The sequence below is a fragment of the Anas platyrhynchos genome, chromosome 25 (genome assembly GCF_047663525.1).
Source record: "Anas platyrhynchos isolate ZD024472 breed Pekin duck chromosome 25, IASCAAS_PekinDuck_T2T, whole genome shotgun sequence".
Classification (NCBI taxonomy): domain Eukaryota; kingdom Metazoa; phylum Chordata; class Aves; order Anseriformes; family Anatidae; genus Anas; species Anas platyrhynchos.
The window spans coordinates 5375610-5398538 of record NC_092611.1 but is presented as its reverse complement, the minus strand read 5'-3'; the positions used below and the strand labels follow the sequence as shown (position 1 = coordinate 5398538).

General features: G+C 51.3%; 1 protein-coding gene across 6 annotated transcripts in view; it reads left to right on the top strand.

The window, feature by feature from the left end:
- LOC101804279 (opioid-binding protein/cell adhesion molecule homolog) overlaps positions 1-22929 on the top strand; it is a 324486-nt gene that overhangs the window by 119043 nt on the left and 182514 nt on the right. The window contains exon 1 of one of the 6 annotated variants that reach the window (XM_072027633.1): positions 1565-1721. The exons of the other annotated variants lie outside the window; for them this stretch is intronic. The gene's annotated coding sequence lies outside the window, so the exon portion shown is untranslated. Of the gene's footprint in view, positions 1-1564; positions 1722-22929 lie in introns of those variants that run through there. 6 annotated transcript variants of the gene reach the window in all.

Here is a 22929-nt window from a genome sequence, read left to right as displayed (position 1 = left end):
AGACATCTTTCAACCATTTTGAGTACGGCAGTGGTGTGTAAGACCTCTATTTTCTGAGTATTACTCATTTCGCAGCTAACAGATGTCAGAGTCTATTTGTCCCTTATGGAAAAGTCCCCGTAAAGTTCAATAGGGATTAAACTTGTCAGGCTCTATAGAAACATAACAGGATTCTATGGAAATGACTCTGCAATCCTATAAAATTTAATAGATAATCTCCTCGTCTCTGGAGGTATTTTAACTCTTGCATAATTGTGGACCAGAATAGAAAATCTCCATTAAATTCAACAAGATGGTTCAAAAATCCTATAGGAAAATGATCATTCTCTATAAAAATCAGTAGGACTTTTTCATCAGACCGTTGGTATTCATCGAGAGGTTTTATTCGTTTGCCAATCCCGCTAAAAAGTGTTTTGTCAGGAGGCTGATACTTGCTTTGTTCTAGGGAACAGTGATTTGTGCATAAATGATGCTCGTGTCCAACGCTCGTATAATTCATGGCGAGGCGCTGAATTCCCTTTCAGAATAACTGGAGCAGGGTGAGGTTTTAAGCCCTGCGGGGAGGGAAAATTTTGCCGGGGATTTGGCGGAGGGTCTGCCTCGCCGAGGCACCTCGGTGCGCTGCTATTATGTTGTCCAGGTCGTCAGCAGCCGAGCAGCAGCCCGCAGGCAGGGCGTTGCGTGCGCGCACAGATGTGCCACCGACACAAGCTTTTCTCTGTCATCTCTCTGGCTCCGGCGCCGCTTATCTGAAGTGCTCAGCCTGGGATGCTGCAAATTAATGTGGGATCGAGGCTCTGTTTCTGTTCAACTGCCCGGCTCGGGTTGGAATGGCTCCGCTGCTTCTCGCATCTGCATTCTGCTTTTTGTGCTGGTGGTGGGGAGCGGGGGCTCCTCCGAAAGCCAGGGCTTTGCTCCTGGGGGTTGTGCTGGTGCCTCCGTGCTGGGGGAGCACAGCCAGCACAGGGGCTGGAGAGGTTAATTCCAGAGAGGAGGCTCTGCGTGGTTTTGGGGTGAAGAGCCACCCCTGGAAGGATCAGCTCCCTGCTCTCCAGCCTCGGCAGGTGCTGCTGTGCATTTTGATGAAGGCAGAGCACCGAAGGGCTGCAAAATACATCCTGCAGGGCACCTGCCCGAGGTGGCACCTCGGGGAGCTTCACCTGGGAGCTTGCCCGAAGGCGGTGGGGACACCTGGGTAGGGGCAGGGGGTGCGGGTGATGCTGGGGGGCTGAATCAGAGAGGGGCGCGCCGTCTCGGCAGCAGGCTGACACGGCAGCGTGATTGCTCCTTTCATGGTCCGCCGTGTGGGAGGATGAGTCACGGCGGAGAAAGGAGCCGCTAGCTCCTCGGGGGGTATTTACAAAGGATAATTTCAGCGAGGAAGGTTGGTTTGTTTTGGCAAAGCGCGAGGAGAAGAACTTTCTTGAAAGGATGGCAAATCAACCTGTCAGCCGAGCGGCGGCTATGTTGGTGCCATTGCCAAGGGCAACGGCATCCTGTACTGTGATGTAGTACAAAGCAAAGGGCATCGGGGCCATATTAAGGGGCAGGGCTGGGCTCGGTTTCATTCTGATGTCCTCGGCCCCGCTGGGCACACCGGGGGCAGATTCTGGGTTTCGGTGTGCGCTTGAAGCGCAGGACACGGCTGCAGCCCCCCTGCAGCAGGAAGCAGGACGGAGAGGAAGGTTTGCACAGCAGAGGCTGCACCGTGGGATCTGCTGGTAAGGTCGGGAAGGTCCGTGGCCAGGAGAAGCTTAATGTCAGAAGGTAAAGGTCGGGATGTGCCTCCTGGTGGAGCAGTGTGCGGGGAGCCCCGTCTGATGGCAGTGCCTGCATTCCTTTGCACAGCCCCCGTGCAAAGCGTGCGCAAAGCCAGGCTGGCAAAATCAATTGACACAACAGATGTAACGGTCTCATTTAGTGGCGAGTGGAAACGTGTGTAAATCTGGCATTAAACATGAGTTTACACTGCTCCCCTTCTTGGGAGCGCAGTGATTGACGGCGCTGTGTAAATGACAGGAGCACGCAGGCAGAAGCAGGGAAACATTTACCCTTCTGAGGAACGTGTGTACATTGGAGAATTGCTTGCCTTGCCACGAGCTCTAACGCACCCGGAGGGATCACTTCTCGCACAGCTCCTTGCTGCTGCTTACAATTAACACCGTGGTGCGTGGAGAGGGAGCCCTGGCTGGAGTAAACGGGAAGGAGCATCTCCTTTCCTTCTGAGCCTCAGCTCCTCGGAGGTGCTGGAGCTAAAAAACCTCTCCCACAAATGCCTTGGCAGCAGCAGGTTGTCAAACTCCAGGAGCGGGGAGGCCCACAGGGGCTGCTGGCTTCTATTACTGCGCCCATCAGACAGCTAGTCCGAGCAAAATCCAATAACAGCCATTTGAGATTAAATTCTGAGCACTTGAGTAATCTAAAGCCAGCAAGGAGTCGGTGTCTCAGCAGTCAGTCGAATGGTCTGGACTGTCATCTTATTAGAGGGAGAGAGAAACTTTGATTTAACCGAAGACCCTTAATTTTCAAACAAGGAGGCAAGCCAATAAAGTTTCCTGGCTCCCACTGGCTGGTACCATTTCACGAGACCTTCGGCTTCTGAAATTCGTTGCTGTCTTCAGGATCTGGGCTTGTCAGGCAATTTCCTTTGACAAGAGGCTCTGTACAAATCAATTAATGGAAGCAGGGGTGGGGAGCGGTGGGCTGTACGGGCATTTGGAGAGAAAGTGCTGCAGCCGACTCCCTGGGATTAAAGACAAAAAAGTTGTCATTAGCAATGTCTGTGCATAACCGTACAGGAAGGAAAAAAGAGCTTGATGCAAACCCTGCTGAAATTCATCAGGGGCTGGTTCTGTAGCTCTCCTTCTTCTTTGCAGAGGTCTGGGCTTGCCTCCTGCTCCTCGGTGCCATGGCAGTGCCACTGTCACCGCCTGGTCCGGAGGGTCCATGTTGTGTTAAATAGCTGCTGTCGACGTGTTAACTTATCAGAGCCTTCAGAAATGACTGGAAATTAATTGCGAGCTTAAATACTTCCTTGGCCTTTAGCTCCGCGCCACACTGAGTGCAGCAAAGGTTTTGTCTCATCAGAAAGATATTTTTTTTTGAAGAGGGGGAAGTTGTTCTTTTTCCTGCTGGAATCCATTTTCCTTTTAATTGCTTTGTGCGGAGCTCCGGCCCCTTGCCAAATGTGAAAATCAGCCATGAGCCTTTTATTTATTTAATTATGCATTATCTTTATTGCAAATCCCAATTTTCTGGCTGAGGACGAGGTCTTTTTCGCCCTCGGAGGTGGCACATCCGAAACAAGCCCCGGTGACCTCTCTGCTCCTCTCCACCCATGCAAACCAAGGGGTTTGAGATTTCCAAGGGATGAGTTTTTGGTGTGGTCTCTCCCCCTTCCCTGCCACCCTCGGGGATGTCCCCTCCCTCCTTGCTGTCCTTGCCTTTCTCACCATCATTTCCATGGTGAGCCTGGCGTCTGGCACCCAGGCTGCAGGGCTGCGTCCTCCTGCATGGCTCGGCCCTGGAAGGAGTGACCCAGATAGATGGAGCTTTTTTGGACAAAGCAATAAGCAGCAGCTTCACTGCTAACTCACGCCGAGGAGGGCTCGGGTGTAGCATTAGAGAAATATTCACTTTAAGGCAGATTGTCTAAGGGACTCGGATGCCCCCTATTACCATAGTGTCTGAGCACCTTGCAGGTTTTGAAGGTGCCTATTTGCATGTTAACCCTGTGAGGCTCTGTTTCTAGCCTTTAGTTTTTAAAGACTGGGGGCTGAAGCTCCAGGAGTCCAGGGAAAGCTCGGTGCGTGGGGATTTTGGGGCTGGAGCGGCTCTTTTGGTAAGAAACATTGCATTTATTTTCAAATAGGATGACTTGTGGGAGGGTGGCCGGGCTGAGCCATGGGTGTTAACGCCAGGACTACGGGGTGCTGTGCCCCTGCCATCCACACCCCATGTGAACGCTTTTCCTTGCTCTAGGAGAAGCTGATGCCTCCTCCTGGCTCCCATAAATCAGCCCAGCTCCGCTGCCATCAGCGCAATCACCCCGCAGCTCTAAAGCTCTCCTGGATGCTCCAGGAGCTCCAGGGTCCCATAAAAACCACGTCTCCTTCCCCGACATGAAGCCGCCGGCTCATTTGTCCCAGTTCGTGCCAGTCCCATCACCTGGGGACTTCTTTTCCCCACCTATGCCGAGCTGCAGGAGAATAATTTACTGCCCCACGCTGCTTCCTTTATCTCCGTTTATACTCGCTTAATGTGGTTGGGAATCCACAAATTCCCTTTTACGCTGTTCTGAACGTAACCTACTAAACCTTAATCATGGTTCGGGGAGTAGTAATTCTTTCTGTTATATGACTCTCTTTTTATTTTTTCTTATATAATTTTTCCTTTAAGAAAAGATCATTAATCCAAGTTTCTGAGACTTCCCATCAATCTATAATTGAATCATATAAAAAAGACTTGATTTTACATCCATATAAGAAAGAATTCAATTCTCTCTAATGCCTGCAGATTTATAAGTCTTAATCTCCAGATTTCTCTTAATTTTTTTTTCCCTAATAATCCAGCTTGTCTGGAGTTATCTAAATTAATTGTGAACTTTAATATACTGTGATCTGAGAAGATCAGTTATCTTGTCTGTAGAGGAGACGCCGGCAGCTTAACAGGCCCATCTCAGAGGGAAAACAAACCCACTTCTAATAGCTACCTAACCTTGGTGTGTCGGAAGCACCCCTGGCAGACAGCTTCAAAAGATGCTCGCTTAATTATTGCATTTTAATCGCCGCGGGGCTGGCCGCTCCCAAGGCTCTGCCGCTCTCTCACTGCCATCACCTTCTTTAAAAACACAATGGGAACAGGCAGTGCCTTGCTAGCTCGGCGGGCTGGGGGGAGAAATTTGGCCTTTCCAGCCGTGATGTTGCCATAAAAGTGGTTTCCAAACCCCAGTTGGGTTTTTGCTGTTTTGCTGGCAGCAGCAGCCCCCGGGGAGCGCAGTCGTGGGGGCGAAGGGGCTGCGGTACCCGGAGCGCCGCACCCATCCTATGGCACATTTTGGGTGGGTTATCCCTGCTGCAGGTGCTCAGGGCTGTGATTGTGGATGCTCCCCCTGCTTTTGGAGCCCCAGGGCTTTGGCTGGTGCAGCCTGGCCCCCCCTGGGCTCAGGGCTCCCCACTCAGAGCCCGCTGGGTGCCTCCTGGCCAGCTGGATGTTGCCGGAGAGGGAGGCGCAGCGAGGTAATTTGCTGTCTCTGCAGACAGTAAATTCCAGCCCGGGTGTCCATTTTGAGCCTGCTGTTTGGAGACTTGACAGTGGCATGCGTGCAGGAAATTGCTCTGAATCCCTCCCGCCTCTGCTGTCTGTACCTCCTGGGAGAGGTGTTTAGAAAAGCGGTGTCTGATGTTTGCTCTAAGTTTATGTCGGGAAGAGGAGCAAAACCCGGGGCTTGCTGCGTGTGCGTTTACCAGCTCCCATCCCTCTCTCCTCTCGTAGACTCGCAGTCCCATCTGCTAGAGGTTTCTGGAGCTGTTGTGCTTTTTTCTCGCTTTCCATGCCATGCCTGCGCTGCAGCTTCATCCTCTGTAAATGAGGCGTGTGGATCTGGGAGCAGGTCTCCTGCTGTCCATCTCTCCTTCCAGACACACTGTGCTCGTTCCCTTCTCCTTAGCCCTGAGCATCCAGGGGAAATTTCACCCTCGGTGCTTTGCAGGGCACGGCCAAAGGCAAAGCAGGACCGAGGGGGCTGGTTTGGGGTTGTGCAGGAGCTCGGAGGATGGAGAGTGAGGCTCTGCAGATTCCTGCTCTGCGAGGGAAGAGCGAAGCAGGATTAAAATCCTGGCCACGGTTCCCTCCGTGTGTTCCCCTCCTGTTGTCCGTGAGCAGGCTGTATGTCTGGATACAATTACCCAGGCAGCCTAATTACCCCCTGGCTCCCAGTAATGTATCACTGGCTACTGGAGGAACTCCGAGGTCTGCTGGAGGTAAACCTCCTGCTCGGAGCGGCTGCGGTTTTCTGCTCCTTTTTATTTTGTTCATCACTTCTTCCCCCTCCCTCCTTCCTACTCCCTTCATTGCTTTCTGAGTTTCAGATGGATTATCCAGATTGCAAACTCCAAACCCTCTGCTGCCTGCCAGGTCCTTCTGTTCCCTCCCTGTTAATTCCTTAAAGCAAACGACGCAGCCTGCTCCTCCCCTGGCATGGACCTGGGGGGCTACATTGGGTGGAGAAGGTGGAGGAACAGCTTTGGTGCCATCTAGGTGGCCCTGGGGCCATCCAGGTGGCTTTGTGGCCTTAGGCTGTGGATCACTTGTTGGGCCACTGGAGGCTCTGCTGCTAGGGGAGCATTTATTTGGTTGCAGGAGCCTCAGAGCATCACCATCTCCCCAGGAGAGATGCCGCATGGAGGGGCCACAGCTTGCCCCAGCACAGCCCTATGGCTTCTCCCTCCAGGGAATAAAAAGAGAAAAAAATGATATTTTTCATTCCTTTTACTTATCTTTGAACTCCGGAGTCTGGTTCTTCCCATGAGGAGTTGACTCTCCAGCTCGCTCCTGTGGCTTGGCAGAAGGGGGGTGTTGCTCTCCTTGCTTGGGAGGGAACCGAGGTGAACATTTTCTTTCCGTATTGATTAAAAACAATAACATCCTCAAGTGCTACTGAGCTTCATTAGGTAGAGGGAGAGAACAAAAGGCAGGTTTTTGTTTGCTCATCAGCATCGTGGGGCTGTGCTCTGTGTTGCCTGCAGAGCTGGGAGGGAAGAGCACTTAATCACTGCCGCGGGGGGGTCCACCAAAAAGTGCCTCTGCCCAGCGTGTGTTGGCAAAAATAAATGACTTTCCTGGCTGGGGTCAGAGGGGAAAGCAAAGCAGTGTGATCTGCTGACGGAGTGACCAGACTGTGGGTAGAAGAAATGGATTTTAGTCTCGGGGCGCTGGGCAGGTCACTGTGCTGCTGGCCTGCCTCAGTTTCCCCATCAGCAAAGCTTGAAGTGTTCATTCCAGTACCCCCCCCCCCTTTTTTTTTGGTGTGTGTGTGAAGCTTTCTAGCTGACATCTCCATACAGACCTAGCAGATTTATCCTTTCACTTTATATATATTAAACTCCAGGTGATGTCCCCGGTGCCGTTAGGTGGCAGTGAGTCAGATCAGGGGGCCCTGCCCAAGGAATTTGATTTAAAAACCCGTACAGGGGAGCACAGTTGTAAAAACTTTCTTGTGATTATACAGCCCCATCTTGCTGGTGTTTGCAGCGGATGATGGATGACTACTGAACAGCCGAGATTCTTTGAAATGTTCTGCTTGCTGTCAAGCCCTGTCTTTTTGCCTGTCTATCCATCTTCTCAAAATAACTGCGCTCCGCAGTCCTCCTGCACACGTGTTCGCCTGGCTCCATGGGGAGATCCTCGAGCGGGATAGCTGCAGGACTGCGAGGATTACATGATTAAGAGTGGCATTTGTGATGCTCTTTGTGAGGGTCTCGGCAGCTGGCCGGGGTGGGTGAGCCTCCTGTGCCCCCTTTATGCACAGGGAATAGCCCAAAATTGTGCAGCGAGGCAGGAGTGGCTTGGAAATGTAGCTTAATGGTTCTTTGGTTTGGAAATGGAGCTCAATGGTTCTTCCATCCGGGCGTTGTGCTCTTTTCTAGGACTGGGAGGAGGAAAATGTGCTTCAGAGCAGGTGAATGTGTGGGGTGGGCTCTGGAGGGAGGCTTGGAGCTGCAGGATGACAAACCAAGTCACCGCACCCAAGCGTTGGTGCTGGCTCCAACCTCCTCCTCCTGCTGTGCTTCTCTTTGTGCTATCCCTCTGGGAGTCCAGCCTCAGGATGGAAGAAATTGCCTGGAAAAGCCATCAGCCCACTTCTAATTCCCTCCTGAATTGTTGTTCCGGGCTCTGAATCTTTGCATTTAAGCTGGTGACTTCGGAATAGCAATTGTTTTCCACCATGAGCTGGCGCTTCCAGCTCAGAAGGCTCCCCTAGGTCCGGCCATCTCCCAGATCTGGGCTCGTTTTCTCGCTCAGGTTGTCTGAAGGAGCTTTTTTCAAGCATTGAGACACGGGGGTGCCTGTGCAGCAGCCCCAGGAGGGTCTGGCAGGCTGTGGTTTGGTGTGCCGGGGAGTGGAGCCGAGGCAGAACAAAGTGGGTGATGGCACGGAGCCGTGCTCCGCTACCTGCAAGTCCCTCGGGGTGCGCAGCTGCCCTGCAATTAGGTAATAAAAATATCAAATGGCAATGTAATATTCAATATCGCCAGGAGAGTGCCAGCCATGCTTTCCCAAACCCCCAGGTACTTTTATTTTAATTATAGGGTTGGAAGGTTCGGTGTTTTTTTTTTTTCCTCTTGGAGTTTTATTCGAGTAACTTCACATGAGCAAAGCTGTGCGAGAGAGCTCCTCCGTGCTCGGGTTTGTTTACCAGAACATGTAAATGTGTGGGGCTTGCAGAAATCCTTACTCTCCCGTGGGCAGTACTCCCTGCCTTTAGCGGGTAGGAAGAGCTGGGTTTGCAGCCAGGGCCAGAGCTGGGTAGCGGGGTCTCGTGGCGCTGTAGCAGGCGCCTCCGCAGCATGCCCCTCGCTCTCCCCTTTCTCAGTCTCTCGGATGGAGATGTTGAACCTCACCTTCCTCGCTCAGGGGGGACGCTCGCAGTTTAATTAGCAACTGCCACTTCCTTTGACATCCTCCCTCTCTCGGTAGGAAAGTCCCGTAGAGCTTCATGGCGATGCTACTAATGAACGTCTGCGGAAATGGCTCGGCGAACATATGGCAGGGAGTATTTCTGGGGGGTTCGCTGCAGCCGTCCCGTCAGATGCTGTGACAGGGAGACGAGTCCCGTTTTGCTTTGAGCACAAAGCACCCAGCCTGTAACATTTCCGTGGGGTTTTTCCATGGAGATGGAAAGTGTGCGAGGAAAGAAAAAAACACATTACTGATTTTTAATTATTTTTAATTAATTATTGGTTTGCTTTAATAACCTCAACTTTTGGGCACAGAACAGAACTCTGCCTCCTGGTCCCCTTACTACGTGAGCTGGGGGTCCTCTTCCCTCATCCTGACCCTTGGCACCGCTCCGACAGCTCTGCTGTGCAAAGCTCCCGTGCGAGCACCCGTGCAGCCCTTCCCTGGCCAGCTCCAGCACCAGGGAGCAGGATCCGGCCCCTTGTGGCAGCACGGCACGGGGAGAGCTGTTTCCATGCGAACAGCCACCGTCGCCTGTCAGCGCAGTCATATTCTTTTGTCCAGAAGATAAACTGCGGAGTTGTGCCGCGCGGTAATCAGGGCCTGATCGAAACCTTGCGCAAACTGATGGGATCCTTCAGCCGCGTCTCCAAGGCAAGGAGTGGTGACAGCAGGCAGGCTGGAGGGCTCCTCCTCGTTCTCTGTCATCCTGCTTGTAGCTACGTCTGCCTGCCCTGCTGCGAGCTGTGTGCGAGCCTGCGCGGGTCCTGCTCCTCGCACTGCCCTGCTGCGTACTGGTGGTACCGCTGCAGGCCTGGGGATGGCAGAGCTCGGAGGTTGCTGTTGTCACTGCAGAGGATTTTGCGTGCCTTTTTGGGCCGGTGAGCAGTGGAGACTTTCCTTTGGAAAGCTTTTTCCAGAGGCTTGAGTTTTTGCTGAGCTGGTGGGGAACCCCGGGGTCCCGGGGGCACCAAGTGGTGCGGCACCAGCCTGCGCAAGGCACCAGCCAAGACACACACCCTCAATATCTGTTCATCTAAATGACCACAGCCCCACGGGAGGATCTCCCCACAAGCCAAAAACCCCACCTGCGTGTCTGTAAGGCCCATATCTGCCTGCTGGTGACCCCTGTGTGGATCACAGGGCACGGTGAGCAGCCTGGTGGGGCATCCTCTCGCTGCTCCTTTTCGGATCCTCCGTGCCAAGGTGCCCAGCTTGTAGGTGCTGGATAAAAGTGCTTTGCAGAGCAAAGGCTCTTCCCTGTGCACCACGCTCGCTTCTGAAAGATGTTGCGTAAGCAGCTTGGCAAGCAAGTAAGTTTTGTATTTAGATTGTAATTGGCTTTAAATTCCAAAGGTCCACTGCTAATGATATTCAGAGCGGTTTAATTAAAGGGGCACTGTCAAGTACTTCCTTTATAGTTTCTCTTTCTTGTGTGCTCTCAGTTGTAATACCCTTTTTTTTTTTGCAAGCTTGAAGGTAATAATTAAAGTAATTCTCTGCTGATTTTGTCCTTTTCTATTTGGCCAACTTTGATCCATTATTATTTTTTAATGGAGCCGAGATTAGCATGGCCACTTTTGTTCCGCCACCACCTCGGTTCAAGGCGACTTCTCCTTGTGCTGAAACCTCTCAGCCCTTGTGCCGGAGCTCCAGAGCTCCACCAAACCACCTCCGAGTTGGGAAGAATCCGAATTTTTGGAGAAAGGGGTTGTTTTGAATGCCTCAAGGTGAGGCGCAGACAAGCATGTCCTCCGCCTCGCTAGGAAAGCCCATCTTTGTAAACGTAATGGCATTTTGGGAGAGAAAATGATTTCACAAGGTGTCAGCTCACAGAAGTTGCAATCTCATGATCTAAGTTATAAAAACGCACACTTCTAAGCTGTCTCTTTCCAGTTTCCAACTCCAGGCTTAAATCAGGGATAAATAATTTGTCTTGTGCTCCAGACTCCCCCATTTCAGTGTTTTTTGGTGTTTTTTTGGAGGGAAATGAGTAGGGCTGAGGGACCACAGCGGGGTGCCGTGCAATTCAGCTTCCCCCGTGCCCTCCCTTGCCATGCGTCCCCTCTGCAGGACGAGATGTGTGTGATGCCCAGGGCCAAAGGAGCTCTGTGTGGTGTGAGCACCCACCCTCTGAGAGTGTGGTGGGATGGAGCAGTGACGCTTTGCCCTGGTTTTGGGCTCCGATGTGTCCTGTGGACCTTGTGAGATGAGTTTTGAGGGAAGCAACGAGCGACCCAAATCCTCTGCATTCAGCCTCTGCTCCGAGCCGCTCTGCCTCCTTAGTGCAGCCGGGTGTGAAGAGAGCTATTTAGATCGGAGAGGATAAGGCAATAACCATTTTAAGAAAGATATTCGCAGTGGGTCAAACTTTAAACAATGGGAACGTTTCCACATGGCAGCCTCTGCCAATAATTGCTTGTAATTGCTTTCCCTTCGGCGCTGCCTTTGCCCTCTTCTCTTTCACGGGAGCTGCAGAGCCGCTGTCCTCTGCCCACCCCGCTGGCTTTCTCCCCACCCTGCGCCGAGCAGGAGCACGTCTGCAATAGGTTTTTTTTTGCAGACACTGTAAATCGCTCGATTGCATCTAGAGGGATAAAGAGTTCCTGCTTCCTGTCTCCCGGATCAAATTATTTGGCAGCTGGTTATTGCAGCAGCAGTGAATCCGCGCAGGGTTGGCGTTGGGGTGCAGCCCGGGTAGGAGCTGGCGGAACCAGGAGCTTTTATTTTCTCCAGGAATGGGGTGTCTGAAGGGGGGTGAGCATGGGGGGCAGTGGGAGGGGTGCTGTGCCTTCCTGCATTGAGTGTGAGCACGCACGGCCGCGCTCTTGCACGTTTCTGAATGTACAAGGAGACCCCACGTACCCGCACGGAGTCAAAACTCACCGAGTTTTGCATTGGGCTGCAAACATCTCTGAAGCTCAGCCCCCTTTCCAAATTCAGGGGTGTTTGGGGGTGCTTTGGGCTGGAGTTGGTGGCTATATGGGTGACAGCGTGGGGACAACCTCGTCCTTGTTCCCTGGTCTGTGCCTGCCCTGGGCTGGGTGGCCAGCCCTCCGAGGCGTGCTCGCCTTTCTCCCATTAAGCCTGGCTTCCTTTTTCTCTGCTGAATCAATTTCCCAGTCGTTAAATACTACCTGCCTCGTGCTAATCATACAATGGGACCACTAATGAATGTCTCAATTATTTAATGTTTGAATTGAGTAATTATTTTCTTGAGGTAGCAAATTGAAGTTTTGAGGAGGAAAAATACTGTCTCCCTCCCTCCCCCCCCCTTTTTTTTTGCTGCTACATAATTAAGTAATTGTATAGCCAGTGATTTAATAGCTACACGATCAGGAGTGACATATTTTATTCGGTTTAAGCAGGAGTGTTTCTCGTGTCTTCTTTTTTTTGCTAGGAGAAGCCCTGGCCACCCCCTGGGAAGGCAGGGAAACCAGCTGCAAAGCCTCCCCACTGGCTCTGCGGCATTTCTGTCAGCATTTAAGGATTTTCTCTGCTGCACTGAGCCACCTCTCGTGCTGGCTCCCAGCAGATGCTTACCTGAGTGTGGAGGTTGCTCCTGGTCCGGGAGGGATGCTCAGAGGGTTTGCTATGTGCTCGTGGTGCTGGGTATCACCACCATGCCCCAACCCCGCTTTGAGGATTGTGTCCCATCCTTCCCGCAGGTGTCAGGGCTGCATCTAATGCACTTTGTGTAAGGGTCTTGCATTTTTTTGGGCATGATTCTAGATGGAGGGCAAGAGCCCAGGCACTGAGCATCACTTGACCTGTGGGTGTGAGACAGGGGACACCTCGCCATCAGCGCAGGGCATTGGTCACACCATGCCCGTATCGTCCTGCTGCCAGTGAGAGGTGCCACGCTTGAGAAAACTTCCCTACTCGTTTTAAATAAATCAAGAAGTTAATCACCAGGGAATTGCCGTGCTCAGATGCTGAGACATCCTGGGGATGAAAAGAAGTGTCTAAGGAACAGGTGTGTTTAGCATTGACTGAGCATAAATCCCAGTTACCTTTGCTTGCTGGAGCATCAGCTGTGTGTATCGGGGATGGAGAGCAGGGGATGATTCCTGTCCCAAAACCCCACTGCTTGGTGTGCCCTGGTGTGCAGACTGTGTTTTTTTCAGCACTGGGCAATGTTTGCTGGTGGGACTCGGTCTGTAGCTTATTTGTCAGCAGTGCCGTGGGAGCAGAGTCTTCCTGTAGCCATAAAATACCTGATTAAAAAAGCCTGATGTCACATTTTTGTTCTCCACTGCCACAGACTCGCAGGCAGGGCAGGATTGTTCCCTCCTGGGATGAGCACAGCCTTAAGCTCTGTTCCTGGCGCGGGCACCCGCGGCCCCGCAGCCGAAATGGGCTTTTTTGGCTCTGTCCTCCTGATTTCCGTCAAGTTCCCGACAGCCAACTGGTTGGCGAGAGTGCTGGCAGAGGGGGAGCACAAATGTGCTGCAAATAGGCATCGGAGGGAATTCATTAACAGCACTTAATTAGCAAATTCTCAGCGACAGCGCTCCGGGGGGTGGGAATATGGGCGCGTGCAGTACGGGACCCACAGGAGCCGGGTGAGCATCCCACTGCCCAGGTGGGTGTAAGGGGGCTTCGTGCACACCTGAGCCTCGTGGAGGAGCCACCTCCATGGGGACAAGCAGTGGCTTTGCATGGACCAGTCCCCACGTGTCCCCTCGGATGTGGTCACGTTGGCCTTGTAGCATCAACCCCTTTTGGTCCCTGGGGATTGCACAGTCCTTAGGTGTATGGCCGCCCTCTGGAAAATACAATAGAAAATAAAAAAAACGAGTAGGAGGAAACCAGGAGCAGCAGTGATGCCTTTGCAACCTTTGCCAGGTATTTGAAAATGCTGCTTTCTGCTGTCCTTATTTAACACGCACATTGTAATTAAGAAGAATTTCCTGTACTCCTCTGGGGCTGCTGAGGAATCCGAGTGCTCGAGGGTTTTGTATGTTATGTTAACATGCTTGTTAGGAAGGAGAGGGCTCTGCAGAGCCCAGCAGAGGCCCTGCGATGTTGGAGGACCTTGGGAAGCACAAGCAGCCGGTGAAATCCTGCAGCACGAACCGGGAGGGTGCAAACATCCTGCTGGGGGATGTCTCAGGGCCTTCCTTTAGCAGAAGCTTTGCAAGGAGCAGCCGCACACCGTGGGCAGATTCCAGCCCAAAGCTCAACGATGTTACTGACATTTTGGGAGGAGGAAGGGGTTGGGTTTCTTCCTGGAAAATCAGCTTATTGTTTTTGCTTTCTTTTTTGTTCGTTTGTGCACAGCCAACAAACCTTTTTGCTAGGTAGCAAAAATAAATTTGGGGTGTCTTCATCCAGGACCATCCCGCTCTGTGGTTGTGCTGCTGCAGCGCAGCTCTGGGCTTCCCCATGTTCCTCTGTGTACATCCCCAGCAGGTTCCCAGCAGGAACTTCCCCGAGTTGTGCTGTGTTGGTGATAAATCTTGGGTTTATCCATCCTAAATCCCCGTGCCCCCTTCTGCAGCTGGCAGCCAGCCCTGCCCCTGGGCTCCGCACTGCCCTGCGCATCTCCTGGCGGGGAGCTCGTCCCTGAGTCCCCAGTGATCGCCGTCACCAGATGTCTGCACGTCTTGAGACATCATAGCAAGGCCTCAATTTCTCACGCCTCATTTCATAAATAACATTTTAATTTCACAAACTTAACTTCCCTACTTAAAGCAGATCTGCCCCAGGGCCACGCTGTGGCACGTGCTGGCATTTTCCAGCAGCTGCTTCCCAACAACGGCAGCGAGATGCGCGGGGAGCATCCAGCCCCGCTCGGTGCCTCTGTTTTGGACACCTGTATGGTGGCTGGATGCCTTCGTGGTGTTTTTGGTTTTGTTTTTTCATTGTGGTGTGAAACAAAAGAGCAAGATGTGTCCTGAAACCTTCCCATCTCCAAGCGCAAGGCTGTTGTTTGCCTGTGCTGCAGTGACTCCTGTTTAAGCCCTCTCTAAATAGATGGGAGTTAAAAAACTTTTCCAAGTTGTCACCCAAAGCCCCCTTGAGGGGTTTGTTTCTGCCCCTTCCCAAAGGTGAGAGCTGCAGGAGTCCCTGGGTATCTTAATTTCACCTTGCGTCTCCTCAGCTGCAGACTTGCAGTACTTGGCTTTTCTCAGGTGATAAAATCTGAGATTTCACTCGTGAAGGTTTCACTCAGCTGAAAATCCCCACTGAATGCCATCTGAATAAGGAGCATGGGATCAGACCCCTCCTTTCAATCAGCGTGCATTAAAAAATAAAAAAAAAATAATAGAAGAAAAAGAGATGAACTCTAAGCCTATGAAGAAAACGTGGTAGGGGGATAAGGGAGGAGGGGGAGAGCTGAGTTAGTGGAAGAGAGACATCTGCAGCCTGGGCATGGATGAAGGGGAAGGGAACGTATCTTGCCTCGTCCTCCTGGGATTAATTTTGAATATCAAACGCTTGATCTCGAGCCGTTCCTTAGGCAGCCGGTCATGTTTCTGTGAAAGCTGTATTTTGAAAAGAATTTTTCTGATGCCTTAAAACACAGGAAAGCAAAGCAAATGACCTTATCCTGCTTTGCATTATGTCACACTCGATGATATTCTTTTGCAGTACTTGCAGATAGCTTGACACATCGAGGCAGACAGCCCCTTATTATTAAATCTGTTTGCAAATGTGCTCCGATTGCCCTTCACATCCACCCCTGGTTATGAGCGGTGGCAGCCCGTGGCTGTGGATCGCGGGTCCCCCAAACACGTGCCGTGCTGCCTCCCCTTCCCCAGCCTCTCCGCTCATCGACAGTTTGGGAATTAATTAAGAGTCCTATGGGGAAATGAGAGTGCTTTCTCCTCCCCGCCTGGTGCATTAGGGATGGATGCTGTAATGCTCCCTTCCCAAGGGTCCTCCTCATCCTTTTCGGGCTCCGAAGCCAGCCGAGACACTGACCTCATTAATCCTCCTGCACGGTGATCCTATAAACGGTGCCGATCCTATAAACGGCGCCGAATAAGCCCTTGGAAGCTGTGTCATGCCTCCCTTCGGTCTCGGTGCGGGGTCAGATGAGGCCAGTGGCACTTTTTTTGCTGTCCTTCAAACCTGGATCAATAGTGCCTCATGCTGCCGAGCCCTGCTATTGCTGCTGCTGCTGCTGCTGGGGGCTGCTGCCCGGAGAGGTGAGGAGCAGGGTGGGGAGCACCCTGGGGGCCCCAATTTGGGTCCTCCCCAGCCAGGACCACCGGGCAAAGCAGCTGTGCCTGTCTGCTGTGTCAGCATCCCCTAATTTGCTCCTGCTGTGGCCATTTCGGGCTTGCAGGGAGATGTGTGGCTTCCTTGCGAGGGGAAAAGTCCTCTCCAGAGACAGCTAAGGGGAAATTCTCTTTCCTAACTCCAGGCCACGAGTAATTGGCCTCAGACCTCTGTAAGGAGCTGGCATTAAATAAATACCAGGCTACCCAAAACCGCAAATGGAAAGGACTCCTAGGGGTTTCAGTTTGGCCTTGGTTCAGATCCGAATAGATTTTGATCCTATAAGCAGGCGTTTGGACTTCAATACTTGTGCTCGTGCCTAATGCAGAAGTTGATCCTCTCCGTGCAGCGCCGGTGATTCGTGGCAGAGGCCCCCAGAGCAGGCTGTGCATTTCTGCTGAGAGGCCACGTGTTGCTTCCAAATTTATTGGCCTTTGGTTTCATCGAATACCCACTTGTCTTTTCATTACCAGCAGATGAATATAAGGTACCACTTAACCTTGATTTTTTATTTATTTACTTATTTTTTTTTTTGTTCTACAACCTTTTTTCTTCTTTCCTGTCCCCCTTTTGAATTATACACCCCTTGTTTTTTTTTTAGTTTGGCATGGAAATGTGTTTGGGACCAGATTTTTTTGTTGTTTCCTCCTCTCCCTCCTAGTACATCTATCTGCCTGAGACCAAGGATGATATTGGACGTTGAGAGCGTTGTTTTCCCCTGTAACAGCATCACAATATTTCCAGTTATTGTTGTCTCTCCCTTTCTTCATCCGTTTTGCTTTCTTGGCCACCGTGGTCTGTTGAGCAGGCGTTTTTGTTAAGTTGTCCACAGTGATGTCTAGTTTTTTTCTCTTTTTTTTTTTTGAGCGGTTACAATTAAGTTAGAATCCATCAATGTGTATGAATTGTTGGAAATGTTTCTTTGATAGGCATTACCTTGTACTTGTCTGTATTAAATTTCAGCTGTCATTGTTTTCTTAATTGCCTGTGTTAGATAATGCTGAATTTCCCACAGTCCTCTCCTCCTGCCTAAAATGAATAGCGTTCGGATCACAAACGCTTCAAACTTGACACCTTTTTCCCCCATGCCATTTAAAACCTCACCCCGCGGTGGCTGATTTAATCTGCTATCAATGTACGTTCCTCTCTGTAGTCATGGTTTTCGTGCCTTTCCCTCTCACCTCTGAAGGTGGGGAGGTGAAGATGCAGCAGGGGATCTGGGTTGTTACCCTGGGCTCGGGTCCGTGCTTCTCCCATCCGAGGAGGCTCGAACCGAGCTAATGTGTTGTCACGTTTCCCCCAGGCATAGCAGACGTGGGATCTGCCCGACGCAAAGCCATGACTCAGGTCTGGCTTTGATTTTTTCACTCTGCCGCATCCCTGCCTTGCACAGCTCCTGACAAGCTGCTGCCCTCCTCCAGCTGCTGCCTGCTCTGTGCGTCTCACGCTCCGAGCTCCCCGTGGGAGTGACATCCCTTCACCAGGCAGCTGCAGGACGCTGGTTTTCATCTTCCGAGCCTGCTGCTTCTTCGGGGGCACGGGTAATTACTAATTAAGCCGTTTTTGCAGGTCCCATAAATTACGCCGCCTTTTTTGAAGGTATTGTCGACGTCCTCAAAGAATTGTAATAGATGAGAGAGGTGCAGCTTTATTTTGTGGAAGCCGTGCTGTTTGCCATGTCATGTTCATCTCGGTGGTTTATTACAACTTCCAAGCCACTAAATTAACAAGTTTATGTAATATTGAATTAAGCCTTTGAAGTCTGGCGTTATCCATTCGCTACCAAAGCAAGGAGTGATCATTCCCATGCCAGCAAAAATTACCGAGTGAAATTGGGCGGTAATTGTAGTCTTAATTTAGTTTCCAATCTATGAAAGTTTCTTGGTATTTTTAAATGACGTGCAAACATCTACTGCGCTCCGTCGTTGCCCAGAGCTCCCCGCTACGCAGCCATTTGGTAGCGTGGCATTTATAGGAAATGTGCTGGAGCTTTTTTCTCCCTTTGCAACACCTCCTGGGGAAGAAGCTGGCCGGCACATCAGCTGCCTGGCAGGCTTTCAGCCCAGCCGTGTCCTGCAGCAGGGGCTGGGGGGCTGTAAAGAGCTGCAGCCCCCCCTGGCAGCGCTCCCGAGGCAGCCGAGGGCTCGGAGTTTATAGACCCATCTGCGGGAGGGAGGTGGCAAGCTTGCTGGTTCAACAAAGCTCGGCTGAATCCTTCCTAGTCAGGGCAGCTCCAAAGTTAATCACTGGGAGGTATGTCGGTATTTTTATCGCCGCATTTATATTTTATGGAACCATCTGGTCCCGTTAAAGCTCTGCGAGTCGGCTTAGGCTCTACCGAGTTTCCCGGGAACTGAGAAGAAGAGGAGCAAGAGTCTGAGAGGTGTGGGAACGAAGCATTTCTCGTAGCAATCACCACCTATATATACCTCGACAGACCCTCGGGGAGAGGAGCAATGCAGATTGCTCCTGCCTGGTGAAACACTGCCAGCATCTTCTCCTCTGGCTTTATTCAGAGAGAACGAGGCCTGGGTAACCCTTTGGGAGGGCAGCAGTGACACCTTGAGAAATGGCCAGCCTAGAGCACGAGTGCCTTTCACAGGTGTAAGGCGTTGCTGCATCCCTCCGGCCGGTCCCCATCCCTGTGGGGTGCACACAGTGGTCCCACCGCCTCGTTCCCCCTTGTCCTTCCCCTGTCCTTCGCTCTGCCATCAGCTTTTGATAAAATCACTGCTGTTGGGAGCGGGGCTGAGCCCCTCGCAGCTCCCTGCTCGGATCATTGCTCCCGTTCCTCCTACGGGGATGCTGCTGGTGCCAGTCCTGCGAGCGTAGCAGCTGCGGCGTTATGGAGACTTGGAGCTCTCCAGTCCTCGTTTGGGTGTTTACTTGCTGGGAAAGCTCTTGGAGCTCTTCCCCTTCCCACATGTTGACTTTCCAGGGCTATGGCCTGGAAAATGGGAGCAGAGGGGCGTGCGTGGGCTAAATGAGCTCCTGCTGGCAGTGCCGGTGGCTTTCCTGGAGCTGGCCATGCTCAGCGAGCTCTGGTGGCCATCCCAGTGCTGCTGGGCTATGGGTCCTGTGCAGAAAATCTGCTTTTCTGTGTGTTCCTGAGGCGTGTGGTGGTAGGGAAGGAGCTTGTGGGTGTTTGGGTTTTTAGTGAGCACCTCAGGTGTCATGGTAATTCAACAATGAAAACATTTTTCTCTCCGCTGCAAACACAACTTGCTCTTCCTAGCTGGATCCGACGGTCCCCTGCAGATTTGAAAGGTACAAAACAAAACTTTTATTGATTTCTTCCAGAGAATAGCTGTGTATTTCCTCTGTAAATGCTTCTGCAACCCCCTGTGGTTTATCAAACACCCCTAACCCAGCTCCACCACCTGCTCCTGCGTTGGGATCCCGCAGCCCCAGTCCCAGGTAACCCCTTGCTCTCCAGAGGTCTGGGATGGGCAATTAGGGTCTGAGAAGCCCTTTGAGATATAAAGGGAACCTGCTAATTCCTTACAAAGGGAGCCTTTTGCCAACCAGGGGCACCTCCTCTTTGCAGTAAGTGGTGTTTCGTGGTGATAACTTGACCTAGTTTATCTTGGTCCTGATTTTCCCTCTTGCCCCTGAGCTCCTGGGGGCTGCTGATAACTCCGTGGTTTGGGGCAGCTGCTTTTAAGCAGTTCTACCCATGTCAGAAGCGAGCCAATAATTCAAGTAAGCAATTTATTCATCGAATCCAGCAGCCTTAAGCTCAGGGTATATCTGCTGGGCAAGCTGCTATTTCCTTCAATTTATTAGTCTCGGAGTAATATGCTAATAGATATTGAGGCTCCTATATTAGAAGCATTTATCACTCAGAAAGCTGAGCTGCTCCAGGTGACCGGTGCCTGCCGGTGTTTCCCCCTCTGGCAGGGCAGTCCTGAGTTTTGGGGGAAGCATCCTTCCCCTCCACAAGCTCACTGGCTCTCTGCAGGCTTTATTTTTCCTGCTGCTTGCAGGGGCAGCCACTTGGCAAAGTGCATGGTGCCCGGTGCATGAGATGCTCCCGGGGCTGGGGACAAGAGGGATAAAAGCTGGTGGGTCCTGAGAGCAGCACGGGGGGTTTCACTCACTCCCTGCTCCTCCAGACCTGGGGGAATCACGGCTGCAGTTATTATTTAAGTGGCTTTCCAGCTGCTCCTTCTCGTCCTGTCATCTCGCTGCCCATCTTTGATTAATGACCACACCGTCCGTTCCAGCGCTTCCCTCTCTCCTTCACTTAATTCCTTTTTTTTTTTTTCCCCTCTTTCCCCCCACCCCGGCTTCTATTTTTTAAATTTATTTTTTTTTTCTTGCACAAACTGCTGATCTAAATGTTCAAAATAAATTATGCTGAATAATGGATGAGGACAGCTGCATAATTTATAGTGCCACGGGGTGAGGTGATGCCGTGTGCGCTCTTTCTCTGCTGCTTGTCCCCTGTGCCACCCGCTGCCCAAGGGCCTGGTGACACCAGATTTGCTGCAGACCGTGACCTAGGGATGTTGGCCACTATTTAGATCTTCTATTAACTCAAAGAAGTGATTTAACATCCCAGGATGGGTGTGCTTGTTCCTTTTGGGCTCTCACTTTGCCCCAGGCGTCACCATGAGAATATCTTTGGAAGTGCTGCTGTTAGCATGCTACGTTCTGGCATGTCGAGGCATTTTTTTTCTGTCTTTCATATTATATTCTGAATTTCTCTCCATATGGATATCAGATATAATTATAATATGTTGAAATGAAGTACTTCAACCTTATCAAAAATAACATTTTGATAATTTTTCTCGGAAAATGTCAACACAATCAATAGGTTCTTGCAAACGTTTTGATTTCATTAAATTCAGCAGATTGTTCTGCTGGAATGTTTTAACCCACACTAAATATCCTTTTTTCCATATTGGGATGAACTTAGATAATAAGGTCACCTTTAACAAAGCCACATCATGATGAAGTGGAGCTTTCTAGCAGTAACCCTCCAAGTTCTTCGGTAAAAGGGAAGAAAGAGTGGCAGAGATGGTTGAGACGGGGAAAGAGAAAAGGATAGGCAGAGAGACATCATTTTTCTTTATCCAAGTTTATTATTCCATCCATTCGCCTCCGTCTTTTTCTGATGTCTTGTCCATCAGCCACTGAAACCTAATTCTGTGAGAAATAAATACAACTTGAGTGAATTAAGTGAAAAGGCTTCACAGAACCCAATTACTCTCTGTCCCCGGGACGCTGGGGAGCAGAGTTCATTTCCCTGTAATGAACAAAACGGTGAGTGACAGCCTGGCAAAACGAGCCGTGGCGCGGAGCTGCTTTCATCTGCGGGGCCGGGGAGCAGCTGGGAAGAGGTCCGGCCGTGGAGATGTAGGTGGGGATGCTCCGGTCCCTACCTTCCCCCGGGAGATGCTCTTTTTGCTCCAGTTTTGCTCGTTTTGCTTTGCAGCCTGGGTGGAGGGGTGCAAAAGTCGTGCAAGCAAATGCAGAGGAGTGTGTATGGGAGCTGGGAAGTGGCACGGCTCAGGAATTGAGCTGGGACGCGGGACTAATCCCTGCTCTGTCACTGCCTTGACTGCGTGACCTTCAGCAAATCATTTTACAGTCTGCTTCTCTCTTCCCCAGCAGTGCGTCATTTTGCTCACTCTTCTTGTCTGATTGCAGGCAGGCTTAGTAAAAGATTTTGTTCCTCTGTGTGTGTATTGAACTTTGCACAAAAGCCTCTCATTCCAGCTGGTGCTGTAATACAGGTAGTGCGCTTTTTGAGGAAAAGGAGCATACTAGAATAAAGCAGGAGGGAACCCACGCTGAAACCCTCCACTTTTTTTCTCCGCTCTGTGTGCGCACATGCAGTGCTCTGCGTTTGCAGGAGGTGGGACTAAACCCAAGAGCTTTCGGATTCAAAGCATGCAAGGGCACCGAGAGGGTCCCAGTTTTCAGAATCAGAGGGGGATGGAGGGGTGCAAGCCTGGTGTAACGTGGTAGTTGGTGCCTTTGCTGGTGACTGCAAGCCAAGCTGATTGCATTTGTTGCTACCATGAGATGAGGATGAGTGAAGCATCTTTCTCTTGGATCCATGGACATTTCTCTTCCATACAGCTCCTGTTCCTCCAAATCCATAGGGGCAGGATATTGAAGTGGATGGGTTGTTGCTCTCTGAGTCCTTGCAGCACATACCTGTTCCTGCTGCGTGCTGGTTTTAAGTAGGGCTGCCTGCAGCAAGGCTGAGCCAGCAGAGCTTGTTTGCAAGAGTCATCGTGGTGCATCGAGTAATAACTGCACGAGAGAAGGAACTTGCAGTGCTTTATTATGCGTGATATCCAGCCGGTGAAAGACAGCTGCTGCTGCTCTATGGAGTATTATATCCCCATAATCAATATCAGGGAGGAGGAACTGTTGGGCAACCTGTTCCCTATTATGGGCACTTAGGCAATGCTTGGGTTGACAAAGAACCGTGTACCAACTGCAGGCAGCACATGTTCAACATGCTCCTCGTATATCAGGGAGCGCTCCAGCCAAATGCCCAGATGCTCTTGACAGCTAACTTTGGAGAGGGGAGATGACAAAGCAGCCTTTTCAGCCTCCTTTTGCTTTGGATGCTGGGCGATCGGCTTTGTTCGAGCCTCGCGACCCAGGGCAGGGAGACGGTAGTCGCCTGCAATTAAGTCAATAAATATCAGCCACGCGGGTGGCTGGAGTGGTGTGATCTGATGTCAGGTGTGAAGGACCGGGAGGCAGGACTGCTGGGCTCTTTTCCTGGCGCTGCTGCTGATTCGTTTTGACTTTGAGCAAGTCATTTAATCTCTCAGTAATTAATCCTATTCATACAGCTAAATTGAGTACTGCTAGATACACGAGTTCGCACTGCAGGCACACTGTGTCCATTCAGGAAATCACAGCAACACCTATAATAGCGTAGAAGGTGTTGGATTTCAAAGCAGCCCGTGTCCTGCCACTTGAATCCTTCCCGTCAGATACCTCTAAAGGGCCTGGGGCCAGGCTCCGAGCAGCTCTGCTGCCTTGCTGCAA